The sequence below is a fragment of the Pteronotus mesoamericanus genome, unplaced genomic scaffold, assembly GCF_021234165.1.
Source record: "Pteronotus mesoamericanus isolate MK-2021 breed Mesoamerican mustached bat unplaced genomic scaffold, CSHL_Meso_final scaffold_118, whole genome shotgun sequence".
NCBI lineage: Eukaryota > Metazoa > Chordata > Mammalia > Chiroptera > Mormoopidae > Pteronotus > Pteronotus mesoamericanus.
Window position 1 is genome coordinate 5,828,608 of NW_026555301.1, and position 21,549 is coordinate 5,850,156.

General features: G+C 40.4%; 1 protein-coding gene across 3 annotated transcripts in view; it reads right to left on the reverse strand.

Moving 5' to 3' along the window:
- CHST13 (carbohydrate sulfotransferase 13) overlaps positions 1-21,549 on the reverse strand; it is a 37,257-nt gene that overhangs the window by 9,050 nt on the left and 6,658 nt on the right. Inside the window, exon 1 of one of the 3 annotated variants that reach the window (XM_054587431.1) lies at positions 10,668-10,707. The exons of the other annotated variants lie outside the window; for them this stretch is intronic. The gene's annotated coding sequence lies outside the window, so the exon portion shown is untranslated. Of the gene's footprint in view, positions 1-10,667; positions 10,708-21,549 lie in introns of those variants that run through there. 3 annotated transcript variants of the gene reach the window in all.

Consider the following 21,549-nt stretch of genomic DNA (forward strand, 5'->3'; position numbering starts at 1 on the left):
TTCTCAACACTGGTTATAAGGATGCTAAATGATTTCAGTGAGAACTTCTACAAAAAGACAGGAAACATAAAAATGGAGATAGAAAAACATTAAAAAGAACCAGTCAGAAATGAAGAATACAATAACTGAAATGAAGAATATACTAGAGGCAATCAACAAAAAATTAGATGAAGCAGAGGATCAAACCAGCAATTGGGAAGATAAGGTAGCAGAAAACACCCAATAAGAACACCAAAAAGAAAAAAGAATGTTTTTTAAATGAGGATACTTTAAGGGACTTCTAGGACAGCATCAACTGTAACAATATTTCATCATAGGGGCAGCAGAAGGTAAAGAGAGAGAGATCAAGGTATTGAAAACATATTTGAAGGAATAACAACTGAAAACTTTCTTCCATAACCTGGTGAAAGAAATAGACATACAAGTCCAGGAAGCACAGAGAATCTCAAATAATATGAACCCAAAGGGTCCCACACCAAGACACATCATAATGAAAATGCATAAGGCTAAAGAAAGAGAGAATCTTAAAAGCAGCAAGAGAAAAGCAGCTAGTTATCTACAGGGAGCTCCCATAAGACTGTCAGAGAATTCTCAACAGAAACTTTACAGGCCAGAAGGTTTTGACATGAAATAGTCAAGGTAAAGAAAAGCAAGCACCTACAACCAAGATTACTCTAAGAAGCAAGGCTATTGTTTAAAATTGAAGGAGAGTTAAAGAGCTTCCCAGACAAGAAAAAGCTGAAGGAGTTCATTGACACTAGCCAGTATTCTAGGAAATGTAAAGGAATTTGTTTGAGAAGAAAAAACAATCACAATATAAATAAGAATATAGCAATCACTACATACGTATCAATAATTACTTATGTAACAGTATTAAATGCTCCAATCAAAAGACATAAAGCTGAATGGATAAGAAACCCATACATATGTTGCACTTCTGATTGACACACAAAGGCTGATAGTAAATGCACAGAAAAAGATATTTCACGCAAATGCAAATGCAAATGAAAAAAGCTGCAGTAGCAATATTTATATCAGACAAAGTAGACTTTAAAACAAAGGCTATAACAAAAGACAAAGAAAGAATTTCATAATGATAAAGGGATAAATCCGGCAAGAGAATATAACACTTGTAAACATTTACAAAACAACATAGGAGAACCTAAATATATAAAACAAATAACTACTGACATAAATGGAGAGATCAACAGTAATACAGTCATAGTAGGGGAATTTTACACCCTATTGACATCAATAGATAGATCATGCACACCAAAAATCAACAAGGAAAGAGAAGCCTTCTGGACCAAATGGATTTAATTGATATTTTTAGGACATTACACCCCAATGCAGCAGAATATACATTCTTTTCGAATGCTCATGGAAAATTTTCCAGGATAGACAACATGTTAGTCCACAAAACAAGACACAAAACATTTAAGAAGACTGAAATCATATTAAGCTCCTCTCTGATCACAGTAGTATGAAACTAGAAATCAATTACAAGAAAAGTTAAAAACACAAAAACACATGGAGGCTAAATAACATGCTATTAAACAATGAATGGGTTAATGATGAGATCAAGGAAGAAATCAAAATATACCTTGAACAAATGAAAGTGAAAACAGAATGGTCCCAAGTCTATACCACACAGCCAAAGCAGTGCTAAGGGGGAAATTCATAGAATATAGGCATACCTTAAGGAGCAAGAAAAATCTCAAAGAAGCAATCCATCCTTACACCTAAAGCAACTAGAAAAAGAACAAACAAAGCCCAAAGAGGGTAGAAGGAAGGTCTTGAAAGAAATAAATGAAATGCAGTATAAAATATACTATATCAAAGATTTTCAAAAATAAAATCTTTGAAAAGATAAACAATAACCAGACTCTTAAAGAAAATAAAGGGCCCAAATAAATTAAGCAGAAATGAAGCAGAAGAGAAAACTGATAACACAGAACTACAAAGGATTATAAGAAAATACTCTGAACAATTTTATGCCAACAGACTAGACAACCTGGAAGAAATGGATAAATTTCCAGATACATATAAACTTCTAAGACTGAGTCAAAAGAAACAGAAACACTGAACAGACAGATAACTACTAATAAAATAGAATCAGTAACCAAAACATCTCCCAACAAACAATACTCCTGACCAGATGGTGGCTTCACAGGTGAATTTTACCAAATATTTAAAGAAAAATTAACATATATCCTTCTCAAACTTTTCCCCAAAAATGAAGAGGAGGGAAGGCTCCCAAGCTCATTATATGAGGCTAGCATTGTTCTGATGGTAAAACCTGACTAAGACTTTAGAGAGAGAGAGAGAAGGAGAAAGAGAGAGAGAGAGAGAGAGAGAGAGAGAGAGAATTATAGACAATGCCCCTGATGAACATAGATGTAAAAATCCTCAACAATATATTAGTAAACCCAATTCAGCAATATATTAATACGATCATACACCACAATAAAGTAGGTTTTATTCCCGGGTGCAAGATCAGTTCAACATCCACAAATCAATTTATGCAAAAAACTACATAAACAAAATGAAGAATAAAAATCATATGATCATATCAATAGATGCAGAATAAGTATTTGACAAAATCAAGCACCCATTTTTTATGAAGTCTCTCAGCGAAGTGGGAACAGAAGAAAGTACCTTAACATAATAAAGACCATATATGACAAACCTACAGCTAACGTTACCCTCAATGGTATAAAGCTAAAAGCATATTCCTTAGGAACAGAAACAAGACAATGATGTCCACTTTCACCACTTTTATTCAGAATAGTATTGGACGTCTTAGCCATTGGAAGTCAGTGAAGAAAAAGAAATGAAAGGCATACAAACCGGAAAGGAAGATGTAAAACTGTCATGATTTGCAGATTACATGATACTGTATATAGAGAATCCTAAAAATTCCACCCAAAACTACTAGAACTGATAAATGAATTTAGTAAAATAGCAGGATACAAAATAAATTTCAGAGATCGGTTGCATTTGATACACCAATAACGAACTATCGGAAAGAGAAATTAAGAACACAATTCCATCTACAATTGTACCAAAAAAGTAAAATACCTAGGAGTAAATTTAACCAAGGAAGTAAAAGACCTGAACTCTGAAAACTTTAAGACATTAAAGAAAGAAGTTGAAGAAAATACAAATTAATGGAAGTATATAGCATGCTCATGGATAAAAAGCATTAATGTCATTAAAATGTCTATGCAATCTATAGATTCAATGCAATCCCTAAGAAAACACCATTGGCATTATTCACAAAACTAGCGTAAATAATCCTAAAATTTGTGTGGATCCACAAAAGATCCTGAGCAGCAAAAGCAATCTTGGAAAGAAGAACAAAGTTGGCGGTATCATGCTACCTGATGTCAAAGTATACTACAAGACTATAGTAATCAAAGCAATGGCACTGGCATAAAAAAAGACACATACATGAGTGGAACAGAAAAGAGAGTCAAGAATAAACCCACACCTACATAGTCAATAAATCTATGACAAAGAAGGAAAGAACATGCGATGGTGTAAAGACAGTCTCTTCAATAAATGGTATTAAGAAAACTGTACAAATACATACAAAAAAAATGAAATGACCACTTTCTTATACCATATGCAATAACAAACTCAAAATGGATTGAAGACTTAAACGTAAGGCTTGAAACCATAAAACACCTAGAAGAAAACATAGTCAGTAAACTCTTCGAAATTGCTCTTAGTAATGGTTTTGGGGATATGTTTCCTTGGGCAAGGGAAGCAGAAAAATAAATGGGACTACATCAAACTAAAAAGATTTTGCGCAGCAAAAGAAAGCCATCATCAAAAATAAAAGCCAGCCTACTGAATACAAGAAGATATTTGCCGGATGTGAGGGCGATCTGGCTGCGACATCTGTCACCCCATTGATCGCCAGGGTTGATTCGGCTGATCTGGCTGGCTAGGCGGGTGTCCCCTTCCTCCCTCACCAATCCATGTGCGTCCCTCCCGAAGCTGCGTGCTCAGTCGAAGAGGACGACCTTCCCAACTAGAGGAGAGGACCGGTCTTCGGTCAAGGGTATACGAGCAGCTGCGCTCCCCTGCTAGAACCTCCAAACAAGCTCTCAAGGTCCATTTGTAGGAGAACGTAGGGTAGTCAAGCTTTCAAGACTCCAGACACATCCAAATGAGGCGCTGCACGTGGCAGTCTGCCTTTCTAAAAAAAAATAAAAAAAGAAGAAGATATTTGCCAATGATACATCTGATAAGGGGTTAGTATCTAAAACATAAAAACTTATACAACTGAACACCAAAAAACAAACAATCCGATTAAAAAATTGGGGGATAAACTGAATACACATGTATCCAAAGAGGATATGCAGATGGCTATTAGACATAAGAAAAGATGCTTATTATCACTAATCACCAGGAAAGTGCAAGTTAAAACCACAATGAAATATCACACCATGCCTGCCAGAACGGCTATCATCAATAAACCAACAAACAAACTTCCAGCCAAGATGGAGGTATAGGTAGATATACTTTGCCTCCTCGCACAACCAAAAGAAGGACAACAATACATTTAAAAATAAAAAAAGATTACCAGAAATGCCAGAAAATAGAACTGTATGGAGTCCAACAACCAAGGAGTTAAAGAAGAAACATTCATCCACAGCAGTAAGAGGAGGGGAGACAGGCAGCTGGGGTGGAAAGGACGTGCAGACAGGCAGCAGCTGGAGCACCAGGTGGGCAAGGTGGCAGCTGGCAGACTTGACAGTCCCACATTTCCGTGTGGATAAACTCAGAGGAACAGTGGGATAGCAAGACGGACCGCACAATCCAGGGTTCCAGCATGGGAAAAGAAAGCCTCAAAACCTATGGCTGTAAAATGCTGTGGGGGATGCAGCAGTGGGAGAAACTCCCAGCCGCACAGGAGAGCATGTTTGAGAGACCACAGGATCCTAGAACATGCACAAACCCACCCACCTGGGGATCAGCAACAGAAGGGCCCAATACACTTGTGGGTAGCAGGAGAAGGGACCAAAAGCCAGCTGAAAGCCAAGCAAACAGCATTGTTCCCTATTTTTTTTTAAATTATAAAAATATCAATGTCCATTTTATCTTATTTTTAAAATTTTTTTATTTAAAAAAAATTTATTCTATTACAGTTGTCTCTATTTTTCCCTCTTTGTTCTCCCCCAGCCATCCCACCCCACCACCTACTCCCACAGTCAATTCCCACACTGTTGTCCATGTCCATAAGTTCTTTTTCCTTTTTTGCTCAATCCCTCTACCCCTCAATCATAGAGAGCTGTCAGCCTGCTCTCTCTGAGTCTGTCTCTGTATTGCTTGTTAGTTCAGTGTGTTCATTAGATTACACATGTCATTGAAATCGTATGGTATTTGTCTTTCTCTGACTGGCTTATTTTACTTAGAATAATGTTCTCCAGGTCCATCCATGCATCAAAAGGTAAAATTTTCTTCTTCTTTTTAGGACCAAGTAGTATTCCATAGTGTAAATGTAACAGCTGTTTTATCCACACATCTACTGCTGGACATTTGGGCTGCTTCCAAATCTTGGCTATTGTAAATAATGCTGCAATGAACAAAGGGTGCACATATATTTTCAAACTAGTGTTTCAGGTGTCTTTGGATAAATTCCCAAAAGCATAATTTCTGGTTTTGTCTGGAATGTCATGTTTGACACATTAATAGGCTCGAATATGACCAGACAGCTTTAAGGAATTAAGATTGATTTTGGAAGCCAATAAAGGCCCCTTGAGAAAACAGCCTCATACCTTCCTTACATTGTTCATGATGTTTATTCCAGTTAAGAAGCAAAGGTTTCTCTTTTTTTTTGCCTCTTTTTAAAATTTTTTCAATCATGTTTATTCGATTACAGTTGTCTCAATCCTTCCCCCTTTAATCCCCTCCACCCATCCCACCCACACCTCCTGCTCCCACAGTCAATTCCCACTCTGTTGTCCATGCCCATGGGTCATTCGTACATGATCTTTGTCTAGTCCCTTCCCCTTCTTTCCACCATTGTCCTCTTTCCCTATCCCCTCTGGTCACTTTCAGTCTGCTCCATGTTTCCTTGCCTGTGGTTTATTTTGTTCATTAGTTTATTTTGTTGAATAGATTTCACTTATAGGAGAGATCATATGGTATTTGTCTTTCACCAACTGGCTTATTTCACTTAGCTTAATATTCTCCACTCCCATCCATGTTGTCACAGAAGGCAGGAGTTTCTTCTTTCTTTATTTTTAAAATGCAGACTGATTTTATTTATTTTTAAATGTCAAAATCCATTATTAAATATTTAAAAATTTAAATCTATTAGAAAGCCTCCACAATTAAAAAAAATGACACCAGAACAGACTGCAAGAGGTCAGAGAGGGACAACATCTGACATCATCAGAGGCAGCAGACACAGAAAGAAAAAACAGCAGTCTCCTACCATAGAAGTTCACACCACAAAGTCAGGAAATCAAGACAGATTAATTTAAGAAGCAGAAGCAGAAGAGTCTCACAAGTAATGGGAGGACAAAGAAACACCCCTCAGTTGAAAAGAAAGAAGGAATCCCCACAGGGAGAACTAAATAGAATAGAGGCAAGTAAACTATCAGATACTGAGTTCAAAGCAATGGTTCTAAGGAATTTCAGTGAGCTCAGTGATCTCAGAGAGAATTACCAAAAACTACAGGGAAACTACGAGAAACTTACTGCAAACTATACCAGGATGAAAAAGGACAGAGAAACTATCAATAAGAGACAAGAGGAAATGGAGAGTACAATTTCTGAATTGAAGAACACAGAAGGAATTAAAAGGAGGTTAGATGAAGCAGAGGATCAAATCAGCAAGCTGGAGGATAAGGTAGAATAAAAGTCCCAGAAAGAACAAGAAAATGAAAAAAGACTCAAAAAGAACAAAGAGGCATAATTCAGGGCAACCTGAAACCTCACAATATCCATACAATAGGATGCCAGAAGGAGAAGAAGAAGAGCAAGGGATACAGAACCTGTGTGAAAAAGTAATGATGGAACACTTCCCTAATTTGATGAGAGAAAAAGTCACACAAGTCCAGGAAGCACATAGGGTCCCATTCAGGAGGAACCCAATGAGGTCCACTGCAAGACACATCATCATTCAAATAGCAAATATCAAACACAAACAGAGAATCCTAAAGGAAGCAAGGGAGAAACAGGTACTAACATACAAGGGAGCCCTGATACATGTGTTGATTATTTGTTAAAACTAAACCTGTTTTTGTATCTATCTTGCCCATTTCTATTATACTTAAATGATTTTTTGGTATTCTTTATCCATTTTTTTATTAAATGTTGTAGAACTTTTTCCCTAAAAAACAAAATAACTATTAACCCTTTTTTAGATGTGTTGCAAATACTTTCATATTCTATTACTTGTCCTTTAACTTTTTTATATGTCTATTACTATATACTCTTAAATGTTTAATATAGTCATATTGTTAATATTTTACTTTATAGCCTCTGGGTTTGAATAAGTCACTTTAGGGTAAGAAAAATATTAGTTTGTATTTTCTCCTACAACTCCTTAGATTTTTACATGTTGATTTTTAACTCACCTGCGTAGTTCTTGTATAATGTGTGAAATAAGGCTCTATATTTGTTTTATTTCAAATCATAGTGGCTGTTGCACCTTATTTGTTGAATAAGCCTTATTTTCCCCATTGATATGAAATATCAATTTAATCATATGTTACATTGTTAGACAGATATATACATTTGCTTCTGGAATGCTCATTTCATTTCATTGATCTACTTGATTATTTCTGTTCTGGTGTCATTTTTTTAATTGTGGAGGCTTTCTAATAGATTTAAATTTTTAAATATTTAATAATGGATTTTGACATTTAAAAATAAATAAAATCAGTCTGCATTTTAAAAATAAAGAAAGAAGAAACTCCTGCCTTCTGTGACAACATGGATGGGAGTGGAGAATATTAAGCTAAGTGAAATAAGCCAGTTGGTGAAAGACAAATACCATATGATCTCTCCTATAAGTGAAATCTATTCAACAAAATAAACTAATGAACAAAATAAACCACAGGCAAGGAAACATGGAGCAGACTGAAAGTGACCAGAGGGGATAGGGAAAGAGGACAATGGTGGAAAGAAGGGGAAGGGACTAGACAAAGATCATGTACGAATGACCCATGGGCATGGACAACAGAGTGGGAATTGACTGTGGGAGCAGGAGGTGTGGGTGGGATGGGTGGAGGGGATTAAAGGGGGGAAGGATTGAGACAACTGTAATCGAATAAACATGATTGAAAAAATTTTAAAAAGAGGCAAAAAAAAAGAGAAACCTTTGCTTCTTAACTGGAATAAACATCATGAACAATGTAAGGAAGGTATGAGGCTGTTTTCTCAAGGGGCCTTTATTGGCTTCCAAAATCAATCTTAATTCCTTAAAGCTGTCTGGTCATATTCGAGCCTATTAATGTGTCAAACATGACATTCCAGACAAAACCAGAAATTACGCTTTTGGGAATTTATCCAAAGACACCTGAAACACTAGTTTGAAAATATATGTGCACCCTTTGTTCATTGCAGCATTATTTACAATAGCCAAGATTTGGAAGCAGCCCAAATGTCCAGCAGTAGATGTGTGGATAAAACAGCTGTTACATTTACACTATGGAATACTACTTGGTCCTAAAAAGAAGAAGAAAATTTTACCTTTTGATGCATGGATGGACCTGGAGAACATTATTCTAAGTAAAATAAGCCAGTCAGAGAAAGACAAATACCATACGATTTCAATGACATGTGTAATCTAATGAACACACTGAACTAACAAGCAATACAGAGACAGACTCAGAGAGAGCAGGCTGACAGCTCTCTATGATTGAGGGGTAGAGGGATTGAGCAAAAAAGGAAAAAGAACTTATGGACATGGACAACAGTGTGGTGATTGTCAAGGGAGGTGGGTGCATGGAGGTAGAAGAGGGTATGGGGGGATAAATGATAATGAAGAAATACAATAAAAATAAAGTAAAATAAGAGTAAACCTTAAAATAAATAAAATTAATGAAACTAAATGTTGGGTCTTCAAAAAAATCAATAAAATTGACAAACATTTACCTAGATGGACTAAGAATAAAAGAAGACTTTAATTACTAAAATCATAAAGTGTAGATGTTACAACTGACCCTACAAAATAAAAGAAATTATAAAAGAGTATTGTAAGTAATTGTACATTAATATACTGGGTAAGCTAGATGAAATTGACAAATTTCTGGAAACATAAAATATACCAAGACTAAATCACAATGAAATAGAAAACCTAAATAGACTTATAACTAGTATGGGAATTGAATCAGTAATAACAATAAAAATCTCCTGACAAATAAAAACCTTGGACCTGATGGCTTCACTGTTGAATTTTATCAAACATTTAAAGAAAACTAATATTAGTCCTTTTCAAACTTTTTAAAAAATTAAAGAAAAGAGAATACTTCCTAACTCATTCTATGAGGCCAGCATAACCCTAATTTTAAAAGCCAAACAAAGACACTATAAGAAAAAAAAAAAACAAAAACCACAGACCAGATTCCCTTATGAATACTGATTTAAAAATTCTCCACAAAATAATAGAAAATCAAATTCAGCAGCATATTAAAAAGATTATATGCCACAACTGAAGCCTTATGGTCAAGATGGCATAGTAAGTAAACACTGTACTTGCCTCTTTCCACAACAACATCAAAATTACAACTAAACTAACAACAACTGTCACTGAGAACTACAGAAGTCCCATAAGTATATACATAAGCCACACCAAGAGAGGAAGAGACACAGAAAGGGTGGTCCCTCACCCACATGCAGAAGTTAAAAATCAGGAAGGATATCTTAGCTGTGGAGATTCCTAATGAGAAGCAAGTGTCCCATCCCTACACCAGGCTCCCCAGTTCAGGGTTCCAGTGCTTGGAGAAGAAGCTGCCATAACTTCTTGCTGTGAAAACCAGTGGAGATTGTGGCTGGGAATAGAGAGCTGATGGAGTCTAGATGTTCTTAAAGGGCTCACAAATGGATTTACTGGCTCATAGACTCACTTGCTCTGAGCTCCAGTGCTGGAGAAGGCTCCAAGAACATATAAAGAGGGAATAAATTGTCTGGCTTCAGGGCAAGGGCTGAAGAGGGATCTTTCTCCCAGACAGAAGTGCTGGCAGAAGTCATTTTGCCTTTGCCGAGCCCTCCCCCTGCAGCTGTTCACCTCACCCTGGTGATTCCCTAAGGTCCAACCCCTTCCAAATTTCTAAAAGAAGTTTTCCCAAACTTCTTTCAGTGGTTTTTCCAGACAAGCAGCTTATTTGGGCTCATGATGCAGATCTTCCTAAAGTCTCTTAAATGTTCACAAATGCAAAAAAAAAAAAAAAATCAAAACCCAGCAATTTGCCTCAGTACACCCCATACCTCTTGCTAAGGAGCCCCAAGCCTGGCATTAGCTGCAACCAGCTTCAGCTCACAGCTTAGCCTTTCCCAGGTACCTTCAAGACCAGCAAAAGCGGCAACCATTTACAGATCTAAGATGACCTTGGCATGCACATCCCAAGAGGCCCCAGCACCAACCAGTGGCCAGCTTCAGATCAAACAAGAGCACCACCCAAACACCCCCACAACTGACATACTCAAAGGGAAGACTCAGCAGGCACCAGAGCCCCACTAAAGTAAATCTTGCTCTGTAGGGTCAGCCCTTACACAACAGCTCCTCTACTATAGTCACAGCCAATCATCCTAAAGGTCAGTTCCTCCCACTGAAGTGCCAACAGCAACCCAGTCTAAAGTACAACAGGAGGACACACACAACTCACACAAGAAACACAACTGGAACACCTGGCTCAGGGGAGCAGGAAACTGCACCACAGGCCCCGCCAGAAACCCTATAAATAAGGCCACTCTATCAAGCCTGGGAGATGCAGCAGCTCTATTTAATACACAGAAACAAACACAGGGAGGCTGCCAAAATGAGGAGACAAAGAAACATGTCCCAAATGAAAGAACAGAACAAAACTCCAGAAAAAGAGCTAAACAAAACAGAGACACTCAACCTACCAAATGTAGAGTTCAAAACACTGGTTATAAAAATGCTCAGTGATCTCAGTGAGAACTTCTACAAAAACATAGGAAACATAAAAATGGAGACTTAAGACATTAAAATGAACCAGTGAGAAATGAAGAATATAATAACTGAAATAAAGAATATATTAGAGGGAATTAATAGCACATTCAATGAAACAGAGGATCAAATCAGCAATCTGAAAGATAAGGCAGCAGAGAAAGACCAGTCAGAACAGCAGAAAGAGGGGGAAAGATGGCAGAGGACTGCATGGGAGTCACGCTGACCTCCTCGTCCCAAGACCAAACTGGAATTGCGGCTAAATAGTGGAGTAATCGCCTGGAAAACAATGGAACTATAGTGGGAGAGGAGCCTTGGAACCGCAGACAGACAGTAGATTCAACTCTCACACATCCCAATGGGTGAGAAGTGTGGTGGAGGCCCCAGAGGGTGGGCTGGGCACCCACGGGCACTAGCACCAGAGGGACATTGAAACGGCCAGTTAGCTCCCCCCCAAAAGAACAGGGTCTGAATCATAAACAGGGACCTCTAAACTACAGCAGCTAAAACCAGGAAAATACAGAAAAAACACAACCCCAAAAAGCTTAGGGGTGCTCTCGGCCAGAGACAGGTGGCTGGGGATGCAAAGAGACATTTAAAGGGCCAATGCAAAAATTTGCAGTGGCAGCTGCCCTCCTTGATCTCTGGGTAGAGGCAGCAGCAGAGTAGGCTGCTGCCTGGGAAAAGATTGGTGAGAAAGACTTTGTGAAGAGAACTAAGACAGCGGCTGGTGGAGCCCCGGTGATAACGCACCTCCCACTCTGCAGCTACTGTCTCGCTCAGGCATAAGGAAATCAATTAACCTGCCTTTTGTGTGCTCAGCACACAGCTTGTGCGTGTGTGAGCTGGGGGGCTAAGTGCAGACTGGCTGGAAGAAATAGAGGATCCCTGGCTAAAAGGGTCACACAGCGGCATTGAGAACCTTGAGGAGAGACTGGAGACAGAGGCATTGGGGAAAGAACGGGAAGAGGAACTGGGAGTCCCAACTCCCTCCCCATTCTGTAGTCTCATTTCTGGGCAGGCAGGGCGCACCCCGGAAGAGGGAGAAGAAGGGCGTGCACGAACCAGACTGCCCGTGATTGCAACGCCGTCCCCACAGGTGGTGGTTCCTTGGCAGAAGGGGTCCCAGAACTGCACAGAGACCCCTGGGGAGGGACTGGAGACAGGTGTTGGGGAAAGAACGGGAGGAGGAACCGGGGAGTCCCGACTCCTTCTCCTTTCCCTAGTCTCCATTGCGTGGGAAGAGGCCACACCTCCAAAGAGCCAAAAGCTGAAAAGCACACAATAGAGAACCCAAAACCACCCAGTGCAGGCGCACACACTTGCACAGAGTGGCCGGCGAGGTTTGGTGAGAGTGTGTGTGGACCCACGCGGGCTGGCCAGGGCTCGAACGGGCTGGCAAAGCCTCCCACAGGTTGGCACTGATGGGGCCTGCGAGGGAGTGCGCAGACCGGAGAGGGCAGGTAGAAATCAACTCCCCTAGGCCTGCGAGTGCAGAGCGGTCCGCAGAAATAGTGGATCCTGGGCCGAAGGGGTCACAGAACTGCCCAGAGTCCCTGGAGGAGAGACTGGAAACAGGATTAACTGGAGAGTCCTGGAGCTGACTTCCTTCCATTTCCGTAGTCTCCATTTGGCGAGGGCAGGCAACGAATCCAAAGAGCCAAAAGCGGGGAAAGCACACAATAGAAAACCCTAAACTGACCAGTGCTGGCATGCCTGCTGGCCTGCGGGGGGCGGGGGGGGGCGGGCCAGATGGTATGCAAGGTAGCGAATAAGCTCCCTAGGCTGGGGCAAGCACGTGGGAGCCCAGTCGGGGGAGGGATACGCCGGGGAGTGCACCCAAGGCGCAGGCGTGAGAGTGCAGAAATAGTGGATCCTTGGCCGGAGGTGTCACAGAGCTGCCCAAAGCAGGAGTCAGACACAGACAATAGACTCCTGGAAGGCTCAAACAAATGACCCAAGATCATATAGGGTCAAAACTGACATCATCAGAGGGAGGCTCAGAAAGAAAAGTAAAGGAAAAAATAAATAAATAAATGAAAAAAGACCCGCCTACTACCATAGAAGTTTAATTCACAAAGTCAGGAAATCTAGATGGCCCAATTAAAGCGAAAGCAAAAAAAAAGTAAATAAATAAGTAAATTACTTAACAGACTCTCACAAAAATGGGAAGAAAAAGAAGTTCCCCCCAAATGAGTGGAAAAGGGGAATCCCCACAGAGAGAGCTAAATGAAATAGAGGCAAGGGAACTATCAGATATTGAATTCAAAACAATGGCTCTAAGGAAGCTCAATGAGCTCAGCCAGCTCAAAGATAACGAGCAGAAACTGCAGAGAAGCTATCAGGATCTTACAGCAAACTATATCAACCTGGAAAAGGACATAGAAACTATCAAGAAGACACAAGAGGATATGAAGAATACCATTTCTGAATTGAAGAACACAGGAGAAGGAATCCAAAGCAGGCTGGATGAAGCTGAGGATCGAATCAGTGAGATGGAGGATAAGGTAGAAAAAAGCTCCCAGAAAGAACAAGGAATGGAAAAAAGACTCAAAAAGAATGAAGAGGCATTGAGGGAAATGCAGGACAACCTGAAACGGCATAATAGGGATCCCAGAAGGAGAAGAGGAGCAAGGGATAGAGAACCTCCTCGAAAAAGTAATGATGGAAAATTTCCCTTATTTGAGGAGAGAAATGGTCTCATGGATCCAGGAGGCACAGAGGGCCCCACTCGAGGGACTCAAGGCGGTCCACTCCAAACACATCATCATTAAGATGGCAACTATCAAAGACAAAGAGAGAATCCACAAGGCAGCAAGGGAGAAGGAGAAGGTGGCATACAAGGGGGCCCCGATACGCCTAGGAGCTGACTTCTCAACAGAAACACGACAAGCCAGAAGGGAATGCCAACAAATATTCCAAGTCATGAAAAGCAAGGGCCTACAGCCAAGGCTGCTCTCAAACCCAGCTAGGCTCTCAATTAAAATAGAAGGGGAAATAAGGAGTTTCCCAGACAAAAGAACGCTAAAAGGATACATCTCTACCAAACCAGCACTCCAAGATATGCTAAAGGGACTGGTTTAAGAAGATGAAGGAAAAGACTGAGAAGGAGAAAAACACAGGTACAAAGAGAAAACATGAATAGGTTTCTATCAGTAATAACTCTCAATGTAAATGGACTAACTGCCCCAATCAAAAGACACAGGATAGCTGAATGGATAAGAAAACATGACCCACACATATGCTGCCTACAAGAGACCCACCTCAGAGCCAAAGACCTACACAGATTGAAAGTAAAGGGATGGAAAAAAATATTCCAAGCAAATGGGCAAGAGAAAAAGGCTGGGGTTGCTATACTTGTATCAGACAAAATGGATTTCAAAACAAAGGCCATAAAGAGAGACCCAGAGGGGTACTTTATCACACTTAAAGGAAGGATCCATCAAGAAGACATAAACATTGTAACTTATATGCACCCATCATAGGGGCCCCCAAGTATAGAAGGAAATTGTTGGATGACTTCAAAAAAGGTATAGACAGCAACACACTGATAGTAGGGGATTTCAACACCCCACTGTCAAAAATGGACAGATCTTCCAAACAAAACATCAATGAGGATATTGTGGAAGTGAATGATGCACTGAATCTAATAGACTTAACTGACATATATAGAACCTTACATCCCAAAGAAGAAAAATACATTCTTTTCAAATGCTCATGGAAGCTTTTCAAAGATAGACCACATGATAGGACACAAAGCAAGCCACAGCAAATTCAGGAAAATTGAAATAATACCAAACTTTTTCTTGGACCACAAGGGCTTGAAACTGGAAATCAACCTCAAAGAGAAACTTCAAACACTTCCAAACTCATGGAGACTGAACAGTCGACTATTAAACAATGAACGGGTCAATAATGAGACAAGAGAAGAAATCAAAACATTTCTGGAAACAAATGAAAATGAACAGACAACAGTCCAAAACCAATGGGACACAGCAAAGGCAGTTCTGAGAGGGAAGTTCATAGCAATACAGGCTTACCTAAAAAAGATAGAAACATTTCAAATAAAAGACCTAACACTACAACTTCAAGAATCGGAGAAACTACAACAAATACATCCCAGAGCAAGCAGAAGGCAGGAAATAATCAAGATTAGAGCAGAACTGAATGACATAGAGACAAAAAGAACAATTCAAAGGATCAACCAATCCAGAAGCTGGTTTTTTGAAAAGATAAATAAAATTGACAAGCCTTTAAGCAGAATCATCAAGACAAAAAGGGAGAGGACCCAAATTAATAATATCAGAAACGAAAGAGGAGAAATAACAACTGATGCCACAGAAATACAAAGGATTGTCAGAAACTACTATGAACGATTATATGCCAAGAAATTGGAAAACCTCGATGAAATGGACAAATTTCTAGAAAAGTATAACCTTCCAACACTGAAGGAGGAAGAAACAGAAAGCTTGAACAGCCCGATAACAGCGGGGGAAATTGAAGCAGTCATCAAGAAACTCCCGGCACACAAAAGCCCAGGGCCGGATGGTTTCACAGGAGGATTTTACAAAACGTTTAAGGAAGAGCTGACCCCTGTCCTTCTCAGACTAGTCCAAAAAATCCAAGAGGAGGGAAGACTCCCAGACTCTTTTTATGAGGCCAGCATCACCCTAATCCCAAAGCCAGATAAAGACCCTACAAAGAAAGCAAACTACGGGCCAATTTCGCTGATGAACATAGATGCTAAAATCCTCAACAAAATATTGGCAAAGTGCATCCAGCAATACATTCAAAAGATTATACACCACGATCAAGTGGGATTCATCCCAGGGATGCAGGGATGGTTCAATATACGCAAGTCAATAAACGTGATACATCACATGAATAAAAGAAAAGACAAAAACCACATGATCATCTCGATAGACGCAGAAAAAGCATTCGATAAGGTACAGCACCCATTTGTGATCAAAACACTCAGCAAAATGGGAATAAATGGGGCATTCCTCAACGTAATAAAGACCATATATGAAAAACCTACAGGCAACATCATACTCAACAGGCAAAAACTAAAATCCTTCCCACTAGGAATAGAAACATGACAAGGATGTCTGCTTTCACCACTTCTTTCAACATCGTATTGGAAGTCCTAGCCAGAGTGGTCAGACAAGAAAAAGAAATAAAAGGCATCCAAATAGGAAAGGAGGAAGTAAAGCTATCATTGTTTGCAGATGACATGATAGTGTACATAGAGAACCCTATAGACTCTACCAAAAAACTCCTCACCTTAATAAGTGAATTTGGCAAAACAGAGGGATACAAAATCAATATTCAGAAATCAAAGGCATTTTTGTACACCAGCAATGAAATAGAAGAAATCAGAAAAAAAAAAAACCATTCGATATAGCAAGAAGAAAAATAAAGTACCTAGGAATAAATTTAACCAAAGACGTAAAAGACCTGTATGCAGAAAACTATACAACATTGAAGAAAGAAATTAGGGAAGACACAAATAAATGGAAGCAGATATTGTGCTCATGGATTGGAAGAATTAGTATCCTCAAAATGTCCATACTACCCAAAGCAATTTATAGATTAAACACAACCCCTATTTAGATACCAATGACATATCTCACAGAAATAGAACAGACATTTCAAAAATGTATATGGGACCATAAACGACCCCGAATAGCCTCAGCAATTTTGAGAAAGAAACACAAAGTAGGAGGGATCACAATAGTGGACATCAAACTCTACTACAAAGCCACTATATTCAAAATAATCTGGTACTGGCACAAGAACAGATCCATAGACCAGTGGAACAGAATAGAAAGCCCAGAAATAAGCCCAGGTCTATGGGCATCTAATATTTGACAAAGGGGTCAGAAGCATAAAATGGAGCCATAATAGCCTCTTCAACAAATGGTGTTGGGAGAGCTGGATGGCTACATGCCAAAAATTGAAAGTGTATCATCAGCTGACACCATACACAAAAATAAACTCAAGATGGATAAAAGACTTAAATATAAGTCGCAACACCAAAAAGGTCCTAGAGGAGCACATTGGCAGGAAACTCTCAGATATCCCACGCAGCAATTTTTTCACTGATATGTCTCCTAAAGCAAGGGACATAAAGGAAAGAATAAACAAGTGGGACCTCCTCAAAATAAGAAGCTTCTGCACGGCTAAAGAAAACATCAGCAAAATGAAAAGGGAGCCAACCGTATGGGAAAATATATTCGCTAATGATACATCAGATAGGGGTTTGATCTCCAAGATATATAAAGAACTCACTCGACTCCACTCCAAGAAGGCAAACGATCCAATCCAAAAATGGGCAAAGGACCTGGGCAGATGCTTTTCCAAGGAGGAGATACAGAGGGCCCAGAGGCATTTGAAAGGATGCTCAGCATCACTAGCCATCAGAGAAATGCAGATCAAAACCAGCATGAGGTACCACCTCACACCGGTCAGAATGGCCATCATAAACAGATCCACAAACAACAGGTGCTGGCGAGGCTGTGTACACTGTTGGTGGGCATGCAGACTGGTGCAGCCACTGTGGAAAACAGTGTGGAATTTCCTCAAAAAGCTGAAAATGGAACTGCCTTTTGATCCAGTGATTCCCCTGCTGGACTATACCCTGAGAATCCCAAAACACCAATTCAGAAGAACCTATGCACCCCAATGTTCATAGAAGCACGATTTACAATAGCCAAGTGTTGGAAGCAACCTAAATGTCCATAAGTAGATGATTGGATCAAAAAATGCTGGTACATATACACAATGGAATACTACGCAGCAGAAAGAAAAAAGCATGGATGGAACTCGAGAGCATTATGCTAAGCGAAACAAGCCAGGGGGCGAAAGACAAATACCATATGATCTCACCTATAAGTGGAATCTAACCAACAATACAAAGATGCAAGGAAAATAAGACCAGCAACTCTGAAAGGAAAAGAAACCAAAAGAGACAAGAGGGAAGGGGGGGCGGGGGAAAAGGAAGGGAAGGGGAATGTCAAGGAACATATAGCAAGGACTCATGGACAAAACCAAAGGGGAAGAGTTGAGGGAGGGGGCAAGGGAAAGTGGTGGGAGGTAGGCAGAGACAAATGTATTTGAAAAAATAAATTAATTATTTTTTTAAAAAATGCGTTATCAGCTCTAATCTAAAAAAAAAAATTCTGTTTCACTGCCGTTTTCTCTCTTATTCTGTTTCTTTTTCTCCCAGCCTCTGACCCTGTCATTTTGTGTAGTTCTCTCTCTGTCTTTGTCTCTATCTCTGTCTGTGTCTTTGGCACCCAGTCTCTTTTTTCCTCCCTCCTATTGTCTTCTCCCTCTTCTCTCTCCTCCTCTCTCCATAACCTCCTGCTATTTTTGTTTCCTTTTTCTAAAGCAGAACCCCCATGTGATTTTGCCTGTGGTGGCTCTGGGCTGGCTGAGTTCCTCAGCTTAGGGCCAGGCCTTTCCCTGACCATGAGACTGGGGCCTGCCCACCTGGATCTCCCTGGCCTGTCTTCTCCACAGTGCCCTGGGCAGGGGGCCTGGGACCTGGAGCCCAATGGAAGAGCTGAGGGGAAGAGAAAGAGGCCAAGGTGGGGTGGGGCTTGAATAATGGAAGTTAGGGGAGTAGAAGTTAGGGGAGGCCTCAGGGTGGCCCTGTTTGGGGCCAGTCCCTACCCTAGAACCCTAGCCTCTAGCTGTCCAGAGTAGGGGTCTGGATCCTGTGATCTTCAAGGCATTCCCCTTTGACACCCTAGACCCATCTTTCTCTCTCTACGGCCAGCCTGCCTATCCCAGTAGACCTGGGTTCCTCTGATCTGTGTGGTGGGGCTGAGTGGGGATAGCCCAGCCCTGTAATTACTGACCACAGCTACTCTGGGCCTCTCTCTGGTTCCCACTTCCTCTTTCCCTCCACCCACTGGCCTCTGGGTGTGGAATGGGACCCACTCTCCTGCGGGTTGTGGTCTGCCCAGGAAATGACAGGCCTTACCCACAGGCTAGTGTTTCTGGAAGGCTCCAAGTTATGGCGTCCTGCAGTAGAGACAGGCCTAAGTCTCTTCTCTGTCACTTGGGGTTCATCCTCCCACAACCCATTGGGCACCAGCCCTTCCTCAGTCCTCAGCTGTAGCCCCAAGAGGACCTCGTCACTGTGTGACCTCGTGCAAGAAGTAACACCTCTTGGAGCCTCCACTTTGCCATCTACAAAATGGTAGGAAAGTTTCTCTGCTCCACTCAGGCCTGTGAGAACTGCTGTGTCACTTTGGTACCAGCTGCCCCTAGTGACTGCTGCTGCACATATGCCAGCAGTGGTGGCGAGGCCCACTAGCCCCTAGCCTCCCTTACTCAGAGTGACTGGTCAACATTCTATCCTCTCCTGTCAGCTCATTTTGTGATGACAGTGGCATTCTTGGGACATGTCCAACTTCCACAGAGATCTCTGGCCTGGGTTTAGAGACAGAATTTCAAGCCTTGGGACCACTGATGAACCCCAAGACACACGCAGGTCCTGGGGGCCTCACCTCTTCCATGTGCCCTGGGAACACTAAGGCAGCAGAGGACCAGGGCCTGTCAGAAATGTGGTGGCAGCCCTAGACAGTGGGCTTCAGATGCACACAGAGGGTTCAGAGGCAGGGTAGGTCCAGTCTGGCTGTTATTCATTCATTCAACCAGCCTCTCTTTATGGAGCACACCCTCTGTTTAGGCACCATTCTACCAACCAGGCATGGCTGTAGTACAGCAGTTCTCAGTCTGCGCTCCAGCTCCCCAGCAGCATTGCCTGGGAACTGTAGAAATTCAGATTCTTGGGCCCTGCTCCAGACTTACTGGGCTAGAAACTCTGGGCATGAGGTCTGACAACCTGTGTTGTAACAGGACCCATGCATGCTAAAGTTTGAGACCCATTGCTCATGGTCAGTTTGCAAACAGATCAGTTTACCAAATTATCTGAGTTTATTTGTTCACCAAAAACATCATAAGGAAAACTCTTGCATCTTTTCAATGAATGTATTCTTCTTAGTAGCATTTTAAACACTTCATTATGTTGAAACCAAGGGTCATGGATGCATTCATTCTTCTTATGAATACATTCTTTTTTCATATATTTCCAAATTCTTGAAGATATTCTTCTTATGAATATTCAGTATTCTTATGAATTCAAGAATATATTAAGATAGCCATTGAATATATTTAAATTTTTAACCCCATCTAGAATGGTTCAGATGGTTGAGCATCATCCTGCGAAGTGAAAGGTTGCCAATTCAATTCCTGGTCAGGGAACACACCAGGTTTGCAAGCCCAGGCCCCAGCTGGGGTGTGTGAGAGAGGAAACCGATTGATGTTTCTCTACACTTTCTCTTTCCCTATCCCTCTCTCTAAAAATAAATAAACAAAATCTTAAATATTTTTTAAAAACTACATTCACATAAAATGTTCTTGGATATGTTCTTTCTTATGATCAATATTTTTATTTATTTTCATTGAGATATGTCTCATTCCATAAAACTCACTATTTTAAAGTATATGATTCAGTGGTTTTTAGCATATTGAAAGTTGTGTGATATCACCACTGTATAATTCCAGAACATACACCGCCATTATCAGTTTCTTTCCTTTTTCCCAGTGCCCACCCACCCCCAATCCCTGGCAACCACTAATCTACAATGCTTTGTGTCTCTGTGAATTTGACTACTCAAAGTACTCACGTAAGAGGAATCATACGATGTTTTTCTTTTCATGAAGAGTTTATTTCACGTAGCATAATGTCCTCAAGGTTCAACCACGTGTAGCCTGTGTCAGAATTTCCTTTCTCTTCAAAGCTGGATAATATTCTATTGTATGAGTTGTGTGTATAGATCACATTTTATCATCATCTGTTGATGGAAACTTGGATCGCTTCCACATTTTAGCTATTGTGAACAATGCTGCAATGAACATGGGTGTACAAATATTTCTGTGAGATCTGCTTTCACTTCTTTGGGGTATATACTCAAAAGTGGAATTGCTGGGCTATATGGTAATTCTATTCTTAATTTTTTGAGAAAACTTTATACTGTTTTCCACATTGGCTGTATCATTTTGCACTCCTACCAACAATGCACAAGAATTCCAATTTCTCCACATCCATGCCAACACACTTTGTTTTCTATTATTTTACTAGAAGCCGTAGTAATCAATGTGAGGTAGTATCTCATTATAGTTTTGACTTGTATTTCCTTAATTATTGGTGATGTTGAGCATCTTTTCCTGTACTTATTGGCCATATATTCTTTGGAGAAATGTGTATTCAAGTCTTGTGCCCAGTTTTGAATCAAATTGTGTTTTTAGATTGTTGAGTTTTAAGGGTTCGCTATACATTCTTTACCAGATACATGATTTGAAAACATTTTCTCCTGTTC